Raw genomic sequence first — 19,535 nt, forward strand, 5'->3', positions numbered from 1 at the left:
TACAAAATGGGGGAAACAGGTGGAGCAATGGTTAATTAAATGAGTTTTAGTTTATGCAGCAGCAGCAGCATCATCGGGAGGGTCAGTTCATGAGGGTGAGGCTTGCGCATCATTGTACAGCATGAAGCTCAATGGTGGTCAATCCGGTCCAGAAGGCTGGTGAGCAGTGGTACCTGATCAAGGCAGAAGAAGCAACAGCATCAGACGCACAGGATGGGCAGCTGTTCAACTCGGCAAAGAAAGGAAAACACACAGTTCTGTAATGAGTGACTGATCACAGATTACAGTGTTAGCAGAGCAGCAGAGACTCCAGGAGGTCTGGATCTGACAGGGAAAACTAATTACCAAAGGCTTGACTATACAAATAAGTTTTTTTTTTTTTAGCCTAGACTTAAACACTGAGGCTGTGTCTGAGTCCCAAACATTGACAGGAAGATTATTCCAAAGCAGGGGGGCTTTGTATGAGAAGGCTCCCCCCCTAATGTAACTTTATTAAATCTAGGTACTAATAGTGAGCAGCACCTTGTGATCTAAGTAGGCGTGATGGTTCATAGTGAGAGAGAAGTTCACTCAGGTACTGAGGGGCGAGTCCGTTTAGAGCTTTATAGGTCAGTAAGAGAATTTTATAATCGATGCGAAATTTAACTGGTAACCAGTGCAGGTTTGATAGAAATGGGCTGATATGGTCAAATTTTCTGGTTCTAGTAAGAACTCTGGCTGCAGCGTTCTGGACTAGCTGAAGCTTGTTAAGGCTTTTGCTGGGACATTCAGCCAGCAGGGCATTACAGTAGTCTAGCCTTGAAGTAATAAATGCATGAACTAACTTCTGCATCCTGTAGAGAGAATGCATTTCTTAATTAAGCAATATTGCGGAGATGCAGGAAGGCTGTTCTAGTAATATTAGTTATATGTGCGTCGAAGGACAGATTGGGATCTATCGTGACACCAAGGTTTTTTACAGATGAGCTTGATGCAACTGAGAAATTGTTAAGTTTAAGTGTTAAATTAGACAGTCTGTTTCTAGCTGCTTTTGGACCAAGAAGCAGAACCTCTGTTTTATCCGAGTTAAGTAGGAGAAAGTTACTCGACATCCAGTCTTTTATGTCTTTTATACAGTCCTCAATCTTGCCAGGTTTACTTTTATCATCCGGTTCGCTTGATATATGTAACTGAGTGTCATCGGCATAACAGTGGAAATTTATGCCGTGTTTACTGATAATGGTGCCCAGTGGTAGCATATATATTGTGAATAATATAGGTTCTAAAACAGAGCCTTGTGGAACACCATACTTCACTTTTGCGAGGACAGATGATTCACCGTTTACATTAACAAACTGATAGCGATCAGTGAGGTAAGACCTGAACAAGGAAAGAGCTATTCCTGTTACCCCTACAAGGTTTTCTAGTCTATCTATTAATATAGAGTGGTCTATCGTGTCAAATGCTGCACTAAGATCGAGGAGGACTAATAAAGAAACATTTCCTTGGTCAGAGAATAATAAAAGATCGTTTACAATTTTCACTAGTGCTGTCTCTGTACTATGATGTGGGCTAAAACCAGACTGAAATTTTTTCATGTATATGATTCCTGTACTACAACTTTTTCCAAGATCTTAGATATAAAGGGGAGATTCGAGATGGGTCTATAATTTGATAGTTCGCAGGGATCAAGGTTAGCTTTCTTAATCAGCGGTCTAATTACAGCTAGTTAAACAGTTTTTGGGATGTATCCAAGGCTAAGAGAGGAGTTTATTATTGACAGAATAGGCTTGGTTATTTCTGGCAAAAAAGAGTAAACCTGTAGGAATCGGATCTAGCATGCAAGTAGAAGATTTTGTGGAAGAAACTTCACAATTTTAACTAGTTCATATTCTTAAAGTAAGGTAAATGATTCCACTTACTATATAGGTGCACTTTGTAGTTCTACAGTTACAGACTGTAGTCCATCTGTTTCTCTGCATACTTTGTTAGCCCCCTTTTACCCTCTTCTTCAGTGGGCAGGACCCTGATGGACCCTCACAGAGCAGGTACTATTTGGGTGGTGGATCGTTCTCAGCACTGCAGTAACACTGACATGGTGGTGGTGTGTTAGTGTGTGTTGCGCTGGTCTGAGTGGATCAGACACAGCAGTGCTGCTGGAGTTTTTAAACACCTCAGTGTCACTGCTGGACTGAGAATAGTCCACTAAACCAAAATATCCAGCCAACAGTGTCCTGTGGGCAGCGTCCTGTGACCACTGAAGAAGGACTAGAGGATGACCAACACAAACTGTGCAGCAGCAGATGAGCTATCGTCTCTGACTGTACATCTACAAGGTGGACTGACAAGGTAGGAGTGTCTAGTAGAGTGGACAGTGAGCGGACACAGTGTTTAAAAACTCCAGCAGCACTGCTGTGTCTGATCCACTCGTACCAGCACAACACACACTAACACACCACCACCACATCAGTGTTACTGCAGTGCTGAGAATAATCCACCACTCAAATAGTACCTGCTCTGTGAGGGTCCGTGGGGGTGAAATGGTTCACTGTAATGGATAAGGCTTTAGGACAGAGGCACTCCATAGTGCCTCAATGCATGACAGTGAACCATGTTCACCATCGGCAGTGGCCTCTCCAGAAGCATGGAAGACAAGGAAGAAGAGGAAGGTGGACATTTTAGAGCTACTGGAGGAGGACATGAGAAGGGAGGAAGAGAGGGAGGAAAGGAGAATGAAAGCAGCAGAGGATAGGGCCCAGCCCTCTTCTCCCTATTAGAAAAACTAATTGACGAAATTAAGTAAACAAATTTTAAATTAACGTAATAGTCCTATTTTTATTCATGTAATCAGAGTTGCTTTTTCTGCAGCAATACGTTTTCAGTTATTTTAAATAACGCTTTGTAAGAGTCCAGGAAAACACTAAAATATGCTGTGGGCCAGTACTATCAATGTTAACGTCAGTTAGTAACATCTGAAATGATCAAGTTATTCGAGAAAGACAGGAACAAAACTGGGAAGATGTTTGTTAGTAAGGAGGATGTAGAAAGCAGTGGTCTTCGGCTAGCTGTACGCAAATTAAAATGAAACGGACAGTAACAGATCTCGGGAAATCCAATGTACACATCTAGGAATCTATAGATGTATAGATGTGAAGAGCTTCCGATTTTGGTAGCACCCAGTATCTGGCTCTCCCGGGGCTTTAATGCAGACATCCATCTATGGCTCCCATTGCTTTTCTGAAAGCAGAGTTTTGGGCAAGCCTTTCAAATCCAGCACCAGTTGCCTGCTGCTCCTGTGCTGTTTCTGGCACACAGATGACTTTGCTCAGGATAGCCATCAGTTCCTCTGACACACAGTGGTCCTGGGTATGCCGAATGCCCTGGACACCACCCGATACGAAGCTCCACTAGCAAGCCAGAACAAAAATACTAACACTTCAATGATGGGTCCCCACCCATGATGGTGTTCTTGATCCAGCATCCTCAACAAGATGGCCAGTGACTCCCTATTGAGTCAAAAATCCAGATGGGTGTCTTGCTCTGTATTAAAATACAGATTGAGGAGCGGAATGGACTGGTTCAGGGAGCAGTATCGGGTTACTGTTCTGTAAAAGTAGTGGGGGTGTCTGATCTTAACCCCAAAGTTTGAAGACAGAGACTAATTGATCAAACAGATGGAGTCAGGTGTGCTCCTACTATTGGAATGAAATCCTGCAGCCACACCGGCCTTCTTGGAAGACAACTGAGCACACCTAAATTACAGTGTCTTCTTACTACAGTCTACAGTATAGCTAATTAGGGAGGAGTTGGGGGGAAAGGACCTTTATGCGTAAAATGTGTTCTCCCTGTGTTTTTGCTAGTAGAACAAAAAGGGACAGAATGTCACAGATTGCATGTTCCTCCTGAGAAGCTTCACTGGTTTGGGGCAAGAGGATTTGAGGTAAGTTATTTATTAGAAACATTATGACTCAAATGAATTAACCAGCCTCATAGTCTGTTTTATTGCCACACTTTATTTTGCAATACTTTGTTGCAATACAGTAAGCTGAAATTGTGAATTAAACATTTCTATTTAAATACAACACATTTCATTCTGAGTGCTTTCTTTTATCAGTGATTGCCATCACATCAGTGTATGTGGGTGTTGGCAATTCAGTTTCACAAGTTGCACACAAGTCAGACACAAACATAAACATTGAATATGAGTTAATTTTGGTGACTGTTTGTGAAACTTTTTTTTTTTCTATAGGGACCTTTTACCCAATAGGTTATTTCTGTCTCCTTTTTAAAAAAACATACTTAGTTCTACCTCAGTAACAGTAATAGTAAACAGTTTTCCCCACTTTCTGCCATTCAACAGCCAAGCTAAGCTTTAACAGGTAATTGTTTTAATTATTAAAATATCTAATGATTGTATTATTTATTATAAATTACACACATTTATTACAAATAAAGTAGACCCTTCTCTGTGGTGTTGGGAGGTGTGTGAAGTGAGTAGGTGGAGAGAGAATCTGTAATCTGAAATGAGATTTACAAACTTTTAAATTTTACCTGTAATGTACGTGCCAGTACTTAACGGTGCGTACGTCTCCTCCTTATAGCAGTCCGCTCTTCATGTTTGAATTCCCACAACAGCGCTGAAGCGAGAAAAATCGGGGCCGCTACTTTGGGATCCATCGTGTTCCTGAGGTAACCCTGAGGTAAGCTAGGAGGCTATCTGGAGGGACGGTGAGTACATAGACCTCATGTGCGCAGCATGCTAATAGTTATGACATATGATGACTGCTGAGGAGTGTCCTGAGTGCGATGCCTGCTAAGGTTCCTTTTCGGTTGAAATGCTGCCCAACAAGAGAGCTGCTTTTTAAGGCAGTGACTAGTTACGCAGCTGCTTCCAGACTGGAACGCGTTAAATATGTGCTAGTTTTGCTGCCAACCACTTAGCATAGTTAAAAAGGGAAATGAGTCAGATCGCAGTGATTTCTGGGCAAGATCTGCTGCTGAATTCCACACTTGTGTTCACTCTGTCTCTCGTCCCTCCGAAGACCCATCTAACAAACTTCGCTTGAGCAAATAAAGCAGAGGAACAGTCCTTAAGGCGGTGTTGGGATGCTCCTGAGGGGGGGGGGATTATAAGGCTAAGTGGATGAAACGGTATTAAAACAGATGGTAGGTCAAGAGGGTAAAACATAATGTTTTTAGCAGGGTGGATGTATGCTGTGTGCCAACAGAAAACCATAGCGAGCATGAGATGATTTAGCAGTTTGCACAATCTTAAAGCTAGAAGCTCGAATTAGCCCTGTCACCCCAGTCCAAAACTAGTCAAACATGTCTTGGCCGATCGAGTGGACTGAAGGGGGAAAGCTTAGTCTTTTGTTGGTCATCACTTTAAGTGCATCATTCACTTTCTCCTGAGAGACATTGGCCTGGCCCAATGAGGCAGAAAGCTGTCTATCTGCACAGCACTGATTGAGCTAGTTCAGGGGCCTTCATTCAAGAATAGGGCAGCAGCATCACTTCCTACCAGCTGCAGATGACCTCCTCATGAGATTTGAACCATGACCGCCTGTACGGTAATGCATACACCATAAAATGCAGCAGGTTAGTTTGGCAGGTGTTTGCGGTTGTCGTGTAAGTCTCATTCACTTCCACATATTGAAAATTGGAAATGAGGAACCGAGAACATGAACGCTGAAGCTTCCTTGGCAGTTATGTGTCATCCAAAACACATCGAACCTTAGTACTGCAAATAGCATACAGTACAGGAATGTCAGCCGGGTTGCTATACACATAGAAAAACATTGTCGCTATTGAAAACTGGTATGGCAACTTGATTTATACACAGCTCCAGCCACACATTGTGACTGACTTAAAAGTGATTTAGCTGTATTGTAATGTCTGATATCTGATGTATGTATGATATACAATATCTGATGTTATATCTGACACATTGGCAGCACCACATCACTTCCTGTTGGTACAAATGATGCAGTAAGGTAATATTTTGTGTATTAACATGCTAAAAGGGGCATTTTAGCCTTAAAACTAGCATTTAATATATCATTTGCCATGTTATTTAATATTCTGCAGTGCACCATTGTATCCCTCAGCCTCATAGGATTCCTTATTTCGTATCCTCATTGTGTTTTCATTCATTGATCTCTCTCACTGCAGCTTGCGGTTTGCCAATATGTCACTGGGAATCCCCTCACAGCAATAAAGACATGCACTGATGTGGATGCTAATAAATATCTGCTTGATATTTGGCTTCTTAGCAGTATCGTTAGCCCTAAGTATCCACCCTGAAGTCCTTGTGGTTTTTCAAAAGTTCCTCCCACCTTCAAGATCATCAGAAGAGGGGTTTCCTAGTCTTTAAACAGGAAAAGTTAACTTGAGGCTTTTGTGGCACCACTGTAGGAGGTAAGTAGGCATGTTTACAACAGAAGTAGTAATGGGTAAGTTTTTAATATTGGCCTGAGTGCACATTTAACATGTACGTGGTTCATACTTTATTGGTACCTTTATAGGAGAAGGGGGCACTAGTAAGCCGGGAGGGTGAGTGTAGCACATTCTACCTACAAGACACGTGAAGCTCCACTACATCTTTTCAGATTGCTGCTAACACAGCGTCACTGGGCTCAACACGCTTGGAGGAGACAGCTAACTAATAATTTTGTTACATCTGCTAACAGGCACCTGAGTTAGCTGGCAGCACGCTGAGTAGTGATGGGGAGTTGACTCCAATAGAGCGAACTGTTTGACGTGCCTTGAAGTCAGGGTTGACTCTGAGAGCTGAAGCATTTGCAGTCAGTCCTTTGACTCGGTCCGCGGTATTTCAAATACAATGTTGTGGTTGGCTAGAGGGAGTAAAAAGGTATTCTCCAAGATTACTGTTTAAGCAATAGAATATGAGAGGGAGTGTGTTATCGCGAAATAACATCACGGTTGTGATTTGATCGCCGTAGATCATCACAGCCATGATGTTATAGCGATGACACACTCCTCGAGTGTTCTATTGCTTTTATACAACAGTTAAATAAATAAAGTAATAAATTAATAAACTGGGCCGTAAACGCGGCATTTAATATGTTTTAATGCTCACAGTTCCTTCCGCCAAATTATAGTTCCTTAACAAGCAGCTTGTTGCTACGTCAGAGTAACGAACTCCGCTCACTCGCTGCTCAGCCGACAGTTCGCTCTTCAGTTCTTTACACAGACCAAGTGACAGTTTGGGAATTTAGTGTAGTCTCATCTTCAGAGTCTGACCAAATCGGCTGTCGGTCAAATGTGATCTTAAAAGTATCCATTTACTGTTTGTGACAAAGTAAGAAGGAAAACCAGTCAAATAACTTGAGCGTCTCCTATCAAAGTCGTTGCTTAGCAATCAGTGGAGTGATACAGTGTTTGTGAAAAACCCGTGATGTCATGGCGAAATAAGAGCACGGTTAGAACGCTTCTCTACTACCAGTAAAGCCTGGCTGATTTGACGGCACATGGAATGCAATAAAGAGCACGACTGCAACTTCATGCTTAAGTTTCCCATTCAGTCGTATGCAAAAGTTTAACACACCTTTGAAGAAATGATTAACAATATTTTGCTAATTTACTAAGTGAAATTAGGTTAACACATCCTCTGCTTTACTTTTCCTTAAATTTTAGTGTACAATATATTGGAAAATATAAAATGTGGCATAGCTTTTTACAGGCCACATTTTTTCCAAATATGTTAAATTTAGCAAATAAACAATAATTGTGCATTAAAACATGCATAAGTGTGTTCTCTGTAGAGAATGTGTTAACTTATTTTCATGTATTTAATTTGACCAGGGGGCCCCAAACATTTGCATAAGGCTGTGTAAGGTGGAGTAGCACTGTGGCAGGGAGTGCAAATAATGTCACTTTTTTTCACCATCATATGATCATTCAAAACAATCCAGAGTTACATAACATGTTATATATATATAGGTTGTTAGGATGATGGTTTTAACCGAAACAGTTGTGAAATTTCTAGCTGTAAGTGGAAATGATGACCACATTCAATGGCTTAAAAAGGCTCACTTCCTTTATACTTTGAATCAGGCAAAAAACAGAGTTGAGGGTCTCCACAACACTATCCAGTGGAAATGGGCATGAAAGGGCCTTCACAGAAATAGAACTAGGGTATTTCTGAGGTTTTATATATATTGGTTGGTTTTATATATATAATTGGTTTAAAGTCAGAGTTGAAAACACTTTTGGGACTTTTAACTGACTTGAACTTTAGACTAAAATCATTCTGCTTTGAGTGACCCTATACCTTAATTGTGTTTATTTTATTAAAATAAATGATTGAATATTCCAATTTGTCACTGCCAAACAAACACTACTGAAACTTTACCAGATGTTTCAGTAGTGTCTGTTTCGGTAGTGACAATTTTAGCTCATTTTGAGCAGAACACAGAAACACTAGCCAGTACATGACTTAATTGCAGAAAATATGTGGTTTGTTAGTGACAATTTTTGAAGTTCCACACTGGCCATGTTTACATGCATCTTAATAATCCGTTAATAATCCAACTAATAGCTCACTCGGAATAGAATACGTCCATGTAAACACCTCAGTCGGAATAGTCTAGTCAGATTGAGGCCATTCGGAGTACAGTGTCTGATTGAACGAGGTGAGTAATCCTGTAAATAATCTGTTAAATAGAAGAAGAATATCCGTGTAAACTCCTGTATCTGATTACATTCCCTATCGGAAAGTTCAAGTCCGTTCTGATCATGTTCGTCATGTCATAGTGAAAGTTTATACCGTTCAACATGGCAGAGCAGAAACTGGTCTGCAGAGGAGGCGAAGTTTATGCTCTGATCTTTAAAAGACGGCGGTGGGATGGACGTCCAGCTTATGTGTCTCAGAACATGACGTCTTCCTCTCGGCCTTCTTTAATGAGGACATGTGAAGGATGTTTTCCTGAGTCTGACATCATTTTAAAGCCATTAAAAACACAAGCACTTACTCTAAGTGGTTCTCTACGCATGCGCAGAATTTTGGATCTGATTACTTGTGGTGAGCACGTAAACGAAGATTTTCTATCAGGTTGTTGAGTAGAGTGAGAATAAACACCTCAGTCTTAATATATGATTGGAATGTATTCAATCGTATTGGCAAAAATCTTTGCATGTAAACACAGACACTGATTTTCTGATTTTGGGACACATTTACTTCAAAAAGATCGGATCTAACTGCTTACCATGTGGTCATGAGGGACAGGGATGCAGCCTCACTTCCTGCACTAAAACGCAGGGGCGTGGCTAAAATAACAGACTGAAACTCTTTAGCTGCGTTCCAAAGCCTAGGCTGCAGCCGAAGTAGGACGGGTCCTCGGTAGGACTGTCCTATGAAGACTCCTCCGTAGTAGCCTGTTGGTCACACAAATGGACCAGTCCTAAAGTGGCTGCATGGTGACATCACCGGAAAGGTCCCGCCTCTTGCAAATGCGGCGCAAAACTTGTGAGGGAACTGATGAGAGAAAATGGAGCCCGTTGCATTGTGTATGTTGTTTTTTCATTTCTTCACAGAAGTGGAGGAGATGTTCTTATGTAGTACAATAAACTACACATATACAAATACTTCTAAATAAAATATGATATATGGATATACGATAGATTGACGAATGCTTTAATTAATCAGTCATTTTACACTTTGTAAGGTAATGAAGACGAATTCAAGGATGTGAACAACTTACATTTTAAAACAAGCTCTGCTCCAATGGCTTTGTTTTCTGTTAGTTTCGTGGTGTTGTCCTTTGCTTCGTTCACCGCAGAGAACTGTGGGTAGCCTGGAAGTCCTGGAAGGATCACATCTGATGCGTCTTTGAAATCACTCGGAACGTAGGCTGCGTTTCTAGGCTGTATACGAAGCGTTCTTCAATTTGGAACGGCCTTCTTTCTATGACATAGTGGCCAAGAAGTGCAGCCTCCCTCGGCCTAGACTTTGGAACGTGGCTTTTGTGTTTTGGTCGTGACCTAAAAGTGTATGACAACATATTTTTAATCCTTTTTTTTTTTTAGTTTAAAATGTAACCTCTAAATCGGAATCATTTATCTTCACTCTAAAAGAAATAAAAAAGATTTTTAAAAAACAACACAAAAAAAAATCCAAAAAAGTAAAGTGCAAATTTAGGGGTTAGAGTGAAAAGTTTTTTTTTTGTTGTTTTTTTTTGTTTTTTTTTCGCTGTGGGTCTGCAGTTTGAACTATTTCAGTAGAATGGTAAGGTGATGCTGACATTCAGTTTACTCCAAATTTAGAGATTTCTTTGAAACTGCTACTGATGTCGGGTTTTTTGTTGAAACAAAAGTCACAGTTTAGCGCATGCTGTGCATAAAAATGAAGTAATCCCACCCATTCAACTCTATGAAGACCCACCACATGAAAGACCAGCATGTGCTGAGTGTTTCGTTTTCTGATTGGGTGCTTTCTGCCATAGTTCACACCTGTAGGAGGAGAAGTGTATGTATTGCTCTCTAAAGGTCTACAGATGAGTTTAGGTACGGCTAGCATGGGCCTGTAGCCTAACCCCTGTGTCTGCGGTTTCCTGTGCTGTGCAAAGCATTGACGTTGCAGAACAGGCAGTAGTTTCAGTCACCCCTTCCAACTCTACCTGGCCCCTCTCTCAGAGGAAATGTGGGTTTCGCTTTAACTCTTAAGCATCTGGATGTTCCTCAGGCTCAGCCAGGGAAGCACTTTACAGTATCAGACGAGCTCGTGCGTGAAGGCTAATCATCGCAGTACACGGATATTTGAGAGTGGTTTGTTAAGAATCTAGTCATTCTAGTAGAATGACTAGCTTGATTAATGGTAGATTCACGAGACCAGCCACAGTGAAATGAATGAAATAAAGCTGTTTGAGCTAGCAGACTACCAGCATGCCAACAAGGTAATTAATAAAAGGAAATGGAAATACTGTGTTTATTTACTACTTAAGGAAAATACTGAAACTGTTTTCTATCATTCTGAGCAAGCACACAACCAGCTACCAAGCTAACACTGTAAATTGTGCATGAAAATGGAAAAATTTTGTTAATTATGAATTAACTGAATCTGTTTTCTTGCCTTCTGAGCTAGTACATTACCAGCTCGCATGCTAAAAAAGCAGTTAATACATGGATAAGAAAAAAAACATTTGTATACCCTGCTGAAAACAACCAGCACAGACCAGCAAGCGTTTTGTTCTGGTTTAACTGGTCACCCGAGCATGGTCATACTGGTTGACCAGCATATCAGCATCCAAAACACAGCACATGCTGGTCTATGCTGGGTATGACGTAGCACTTAATTAATGAATTGAATCTGTTTTCTCTCTTTCTGATCTAATACAGTACTAGCTTGCATGCTTACAAGGTAAGTATATGGAAATTGACAAAAATGTTTATTTACTACTGAAAAAGTTGAATCTGTTTTATTTTATAGCACCTTGCATGTACCCTTCTGCCATGAATGGACTTATGTTCTAGCCCAAAATCTGATCTCAAAGCTATCATGAAACAGTGTCTCATTCAGCATATTTGTAGCTATTTCACGAAATGGCGTTCTGTGTAGGAGCTTTTAGAGGTGGACGCCTGGTTCCTATCACCACAACTGTGAATAATTCTGACTCTTATTTTTTCTAGAAGGGAGCATTTCACACCAAACCACTGCAGACCATATGTGGCCCACTGGACTGTCCTGGATGTTGATGCCTAAAATGTTATGTATTTGTACAGTATGTCAGATTTCCACGGTGTTTTAATTAATAGATCATTTAAACTCATGTTGAATAGTATGTCAGAGGAATGCTTTAAAGGGCAGGTCTGTGAGGGTACAGCTGGCACTCACTGAGTGGATGTCTGTGGGTTTTTCCCTTTCACTTGTTCTTTTTGACCACAGACACTTTCTCACTGGTTTCATCATGCATATTATTATTGAGTAGTTTCAGCGAAATTTGCAGTGACAGCATCTATAATCAGCTAGAGCAGAGAGCTGGACTAAAATGACCTCTCAGAACTGGCTGCTAATCTTGTAATCTTGTTTCTGTTTACCACTGTTAGACATCACATCATCTAAGCGTGGAGGACACAATGTCTTAAAATAACAGTGAGAGTTCTGACTACAACGGGAACGGAACAGATTTAACTAGATTTACTGAAGTAAGAAAGCTGATGGAGAAGAGAATCTAGATGTTTGGGATGCTGGGTGTCATCTTGCTACAGCATCAAGGCTAAACCTGACCCGATGCCTAAAAACAGAGAACAGGGAGAACCAAGAGAGGCGGTAGATGACATAAAAACGGGTAGTGATGTACAGTGTATACAGTGTGTGTAAGTTAATGCTGGTAAACTGAGAGGAAAGCAGACACTTCTTCAGACTTCAGTTATTATATTGAAACGTGAGCAAAGACACAATTGGGCTTTAAAGCCAAATGCTCTTTTACTAAACAGGCAGCAAGGGAGAACCACCGCTGAGTGCTAAGCAAGTAGTTGGGATAGCAGGCGGGTCAATTCTTGCTATACACTACATTCTGTTCTGTGCTAGACACCAACCAACACCAACCACCCACAGCCCAACACAGAATTGCACAACCAACAGTGCGGCGCTTCCAGAGAGCCTCTTTGCATGGCTGCTTTGCATGGCCGCTTTGCATGGCTGCTTTGCAAGGCCGCGCTCCCTCCTACGGCAGTGCAGCCAGTGGCGGGATGCAACAGTATTGTTGTTCTTTTTATTGTTCTAAATTTTTTTTGTACTGCTTTCGCAGGTCGCACTTTTCAAGCTAGAACCACAAGACTTTGCAGGATCATAGAGCCTATCAGGAAATAGTGAGCTTGGGCTTTTGGGAGCAACTGCATGCGTGATTTTTGTACAACCTCACTAAGGTATTGCAGGATGAGCAACTTCCTATTAGCTGTTGCTACAAATATTCGTAACGCATGTTGGCTGCTGTCTGCTGCTTTGTGTTTGTTCTTGTTTTCTGCAGGTCTATGACTGGCCACAAAAAAAGCTTGTTTTGCTCAATCTTTTCTCCTGATTTTGACATTTGGTTCGTTACTAAAACCTATAGCTGTTTTGTTCTTGCTGCTGGGGTTTTTAAATACTGTGTCCACTCACTGTCCACTCTATTAGACACTCCAAGATAGGATAGGAACCAGAGGTCCACCTCTAAAAGCTCCCTCACAGAAAGTTATTACACGAAATAGAAATGAATACACTGCCTGATGACTGAGACATTGATTTACAGCAGTTTTACAAAAAGGTTTTGGCCTTAAAACTAATTTTCAGAATCCGTTCAAGGTAGAGAAGTACATGCAGGTCGTTGCAAGGCAGTTGTTTCAGATTTGTCACTGTTTTACCATCAACATTACATATAGAAACTCAGAAGACGTGTCGGTTCACTGGTGGTTTTGGATAGTGAATAAAATGGTTATTTGCATTGTAAAGAAATCAGATTCTTTCTCTACAATGAACCGTTACACACCAAACCACTCTGAATGACTTTGTTTACAACTCAATTCCTGAATTATGCAGAAATGAAAAAAAAAATTGGTGTGTCTCAGCAGTGACCATGTCGTCGGGAGAGCACGAGTTCAGTCATCGTTAATGCTTTCAAGTGTCTCAGCAAAAGCACTTGGTGGCCTTCCCCCTGCATTGCGCTAGCAAGGAAAATATTGGGTCAAAATTAATATATAGCATATATGTTAGTCCTTATTAAAGACTACTGTCTTTATTTAAGTGTTTATTAAAGAATACATTGAGACTGAACAACCTTCTTTATCAGTGGTTAACAGCGACTGTTAGAGCTAGGCCTTCAATTTGGGATATAACTATCAAAACTCAGTGAAACCTTGAGGACAAAACCCACCTTTACAATAATGCTAACTTCTGCTCACAGCCTAATGGGATTGTGTCTACAAACATGAAACTATGTTATTGAACTTGAATACATAAACAGCCAGTCTTTAACAAGACAAATAAACGCCTTCCATTAAGGCCGAATAGTCTTATCGCTTTCCGTTCAGCTTTTGGCCCTCAACAATAAATAAAAGCGGGCAAAAAAGATAAAAGATAGTTTAGCTTTTAACTCATTTTATGTGACACTGTTACTTTTCATGTCAGGTTACCAAAAAATGTAAAAGAAGTCCAGTATTTCACTAGACAAGGGGTGCACAACTCCGGTTCTGGACGGCCAGTGTCCAGCACAGTTTGATAGTTTCCTTACTCAAACACACCCACTAAACCTGGCAATTAACAGATAAGTTTAATCAGGTGTAAATCACCAAATTGTGCTGAATGCCGGCCCTCCAGGGCCAGAGTTTTGCTTTTCAGTGCTCCTGATGTGCTTAGGTATGCTTTTAGATTGCTAGGACCCTTATTAGACACTGGCACCGTACGTACCAGCTTTGCAGGTCATGCATTCTGCTTCCCATGGATCCCAACCAAGATGAGAAAACAGGAATTTTTCTGTAATACATCTGTGAATTTACATTTGCATTTGGACATTTTTTAAGATGTTCAGGCACATGTGCTGCTGGCAACAAGCAAACTGCTGCTGCTGTGATGATAAAAATAACGATCGAGGTGCAGTTTGACCAAATTGCGTCAACAGCATGACCGACCAGTGGTGACGTGTGAGAAGGCGGGACTTAAAGAGAAAGGACAAAGCAATGCAAAAATGCACACAGAAGCAGAACTCCGACTATTTTGGCGATGTAGAAATCCTAGTCTGATGCATTTTTTAGGTCCCAAAAAGAGGACATATCAATAAAAAAGAGGACACATGGTCACACCAACTCTCAGTAGAGAGGCCTGCTGTAGAGCTGCCAGCGCTGTTTTCCATTTCTAACAACCTGCTGATTAGGCTGAGTGTTCAAAGGCAGTGACACATGTCGGACTTCCAGGAGGTCCAGGGTGATGTTTTTTCTAAAGAAATTGGTCCTGCCTTTTGGAAACATGATTGGTTGATTCCTCTGTCACTTTGTAATTGTGATGGTGGTTAATCTAATCTTAGGACTTCTGTTCAGCTCATGAAGTCCTAATCAATAGGAGAGCTTGCTCCGCTATATCTACCTAGATACCACTAAAAAAAACAGTTTCTGATTGGCCAGTTTTCCACTGGATGTTACAACTTAATTTTTTCTGTTTACATCCAGAACTTAGCAATGAAACAAGAGAAGTACTGTAAAACCTGCAGATTTTATAAACATGCTTTGTTGAATTAAAATGAACTGAAAATTATAGAGATATATTTTTAAGTTCCCAGAAATCATTGGGCCTTCTCTGAAGGCCTAGAAGGCCTTGAGGGTTCCCCTCTGTTTTTTTTATCTCAGGCTGTTTTCAGTTTCTCAAACGTAATGTACCAAGTAGGTGTTGAAAATGATCTCTCTATTGTCTGTGGTGACCTTCGTGTTACTGTTCTTTCAGTAAATGTACCCCTGGGGTCCAATGCAGAGCGCAGACTTGCGTCACTAATCGTAAGAGTTGCTAGTATGGTCAGAGTTCAAGTGAAAAGTGCGTGCACCACTTCTATCTTCCGTGGTTGGAGGTTAGGGCTCCTGGTATAGGTCAGGTGGGTAGACATTTAGATTTGACATTTATATAGTGAACTCAGATATAGCAGGTATTTTCAGGTATCTCTGTAGACAGAAGTGATAGATAAGTGCATACTGTAAAAAAGTGAATGTGTCCTGAATTATAAATGAAAATGTGTGATGTCTTGTTTATGGTAACGACTTTCATTTAAACAAGGCTGTAGTCTGCAAAAACTGCCCCTGTCAGAATACTACCGTTAGACAGATCGATGCAAGTCAGTCAGCAGTATGCTGACATCTAGTGGACAACATCTAAAATTACACCTCTGAACCTACACATGTAGGATATAGACACTTTAATTATAATATTGATTGAGTTTTCAACCCGACAACTGGTGCCCCTTGTGAGGATACATTGGCCCTGATAAACATCTTGATTTGGAAGTTACCTGATAAACTGTAGGATTAGAAACAACAAAAATGTGAGTTCCACTACAGCCAGTTTAAATGGAGCCTCTCCACTTCCTATTCATTCCATTATACCAACACTAGAGGGCGCACACGAGAACCCTCAGTGAATAGTGGTAAATGAACTAAAGATGTGTTTCTAATCTTTCATGTATGAACTTCTTTTAACTTTGGGAGGTGTCACGATTGAATAAATCTTGTTGAGTAATTGATCTAGAAATACCTTAAAATATTTGGAATTTTAATATTAATTGAAACAATGACCCATACATTTGATGTAGTATGTTAACATTATTCATGGAAATCCTTAAATTAATGCATACTTCAACCGCTAAACACTGTATATGGTTACCTAAATGCAGCTTGGAATGATGACAACAATGTAAAAAAGCAGGAATGCAGCACTGCAGGTAAAAGAACCATGCAAATGAAAAGCATGACGCAATGTTTGTAATTTAGCTAAAACTAACTTAGCTGTTATTAGACCCATAGTTGAATCTGCCTTCGTGGATTCATTCAAGGCACAGCGGTAGATAAATCAGGTCAAAATGAAAGGAATTGTCAAACGTATCCACTGAGACTGAAGATTAACTGCTCTACAAGACTTCACTCGCAATAACACAAATGTTTCCACAATAAGAGTCCCGTATAATTCTACTGTTCAATTTTTACATTTTTATTTAATGAAAAAATATTATTTAAACATATCTATGTATATTACTACTACTACAATTAATAATAACAAGAAGAAGACAACCTGGCTAGTATTCTCAAGGTAATTATCAGGCAATCAACTTTTATTTCAACTCAAATTATTCCGAATTAGAGTTTGACACACCTGTGGTAAATAAATAAAGCCTTTCATTTCCGGCTTTACGTGTGTTGACTTTTCCTGTCAGGTCTGCTACACTCATGCACGGTTATTGCAATGGTGTTCTCCTGCAGGGAAGTTTGATATGACTTCAGATGACGAGACTTTTATTATAGAAAAATCTTTCGTCTGATGGAAAGAATGAAGTTTTCCTCTTTAAAAGAAAGAGGAAAACAACTTGAAAATGTTGGCTAGCATGTACTTTCTATAGCAAACATGCTAGCTAGCGCAGTAGCTAATGTCAGCTAATCTGTCTGAACTTTTACTAAGTTGCAGATCACTTTAAAACTTCCTAAAACTTGCTGAATTAGCTCACATGCTAGCTAGCTTATATGCTGTATTAACCACTGACTGACCAACTGTTTCAAGTTGTTTTGCCTCTTACCTTTTAACACCGTATTTACTGCTAAAATAAATAAAAACGCTCTGCTAAGGACTAATAAACTTTTCTGCATACTATTTATTTATTTATTTATTTATTTATTTATACACGCACCAATCAGGCATAAAATTATGACCACCTCCTTGTTTCAATGCTTACTGTCCATTTTATCAGCTCCACTTACTATATAGGTGCACTTTGTAGTTCTACAGTTACAGACTGTAGTCCATCTGTTTCTCTGCATACTTTGTTAGCCCCCTTTTACCCTGTTCTTCAGTGGTCAGTTCCCCTGACCACCTCAGTGTCACTGCTGGACTGAGAATAGTCCACCAACCAAAAATATTCAGCCAACAGCGTCCTGTGGGCAGCATCCTGTGAGCACTGATGAAGGACTAGAGGATGACCAACACCAACTGTGCAGCAGCAGATGAGCTATCGTCTCTGACTGTACATCTACAAGGTGGACTGACAAGGTAAGAGTGTCTATTAGAGTGGACAGTGAGTGATTAAAAACTCCAGCAGCACTTCTGTGTCTGATCCACTCGTACCAGCACAACACACACTAACACCACGTCAGTGTTACTGCAGTGCTGAGAATGATCCACCACCCAAATAGTACCTGCTCTGTGAGGGTCCATGGGGGTCCTGACCACTGAAGAACAGGGTAAAAGGGGGTAACAAAGTATGCAGAGAAACAGATGGACTATCATAATGTTATGCCTGATCGTTTTGTTTTTTTGTTTTTTTTTTCATTTTAGATACTAGTCTTCATTGCTAAATTCAAGACATTCTGTTGTATGGATTTATTAGTGAGCACAAAAAAGGGATTAGCGAAGAAAACGGTGTAACTTCTAAAAGAATTTTTACAACAAGAATGAATGTCATACATAATGATCACTTCATCCACTCAATGACATGTAATCTCCATAGTCTGTAGATTCAGCTACAAACCGAATGTACACTGTATGGCCAATAGGATACCTGACCATCACACCTATATGAGCTTGTTGGACATCACATTCTAAAACTATGGACCAAAAGCAATAACTATACCCTCACTGGAACTAAGGGGCCAAGCCCAGACCATTATCCCTCCTCCACCAAATGTTAATGTTGGCGCTATGCATTCCAATAGGTAGCGTTCTCCTCCAGTTCACTCTGTGAGTTTGCATTGTCTACCGATTTGTGGTTCAGTTGTTGTTGCTCTTAGATGCTTCTATTTCACAATAATAGCACTTACAGTTGACCGGGGCAGACCTAGTGGCTAGAAAAAGTTAAATGACCCCCAGTATGAGGGTGCATGATCAAGCTGTACGGTGATTACAGCATGCCCCCAACAACTGTAAAAGTCCAAATGATCTCTGGGAGATGTAGGAATGAAGCTTTATAGTTTCTCAGATGAAAAAGCTCAATACCTCTTTCATCATGGCTGTTTGCACAGACTCTATACAGGGCATCAAGTGTATTTGTATCTACAGTTACAAGTGCTTCAAGATTTGTTTTACAGTCTGGTTAGACTAGAGCTAATGTGGCTGTAATCTCTCAGTAGAAAGTGAATAGTGAGTTCAACCTAACTGAAGTACAGCACAACCTGACCTCCTGCACCCTCTGTCTCTAGTAGGTTGTTCTGGCAGAATTGGCTGCGTTTTCAGGTGAAAACACTTGAAAACTGTGGTTACCTGTGAACCGGAATCAAGGAGGCATTGAAGTGGGGTTCCCTCAGTGATGACAGAGGCTGGGCACCTTCGTCCAACCAGTCTATCAATTCACGGCATTTGTGTGAGACATTCGGCCTTTACGTTTACAGCCTTTACAGCTACATTTAGCCCTCAAAGACATTTGGTGTGCGGAGGAATTCTTATCAGGAGTCAGGGCCTCAATATGTCCCTCTGTCGACACCCTGTCCAACCAAATGTTTGTATTCTTTCTGTTTGACCCTCAGCTCCCTCTGTTTCTTGTCCACCAAGCCTTTGTTTGGAGGATTTTCACACTAGCAACATTTGCATGCAGCCTAATAATCTGACTAATGGCTCAGTCGGAATAGAATACATCCATATAAAGGACATAAACATAAAAAATTATACATTATCGCCTTTCCGTTCCAGCAGAGGTAAAGCAGCTCACTCTCCTCTACTTGTCCACATTTAGCTGTTGTGGCTGTTGGAATAACAGTAGATACCCTCTCTGATTTGTCCTCTATCGCCCCCTTCAGTACTGAGTGTTTTAGCCGCCACAGTAACATAAGAACGTATGGTGAGTTAGTACAGAATAACCAAGTGTTTGCAATACGTCAGCTGAGCG

Source organism: Colossoma macropomum, unplaced genomic scaffold (assembly GCF_904425465.1).
Source record: "Colossoma macropomum unplaced genomic scaffold, Colossoma_macropomum, whole genome shotgun sequence".
NCBI lineage: Eukaryota > Metazoa > Chordata > Actinopteri > Characiformes > Serrasalmidae > Colossoma > Colossoma macropomum.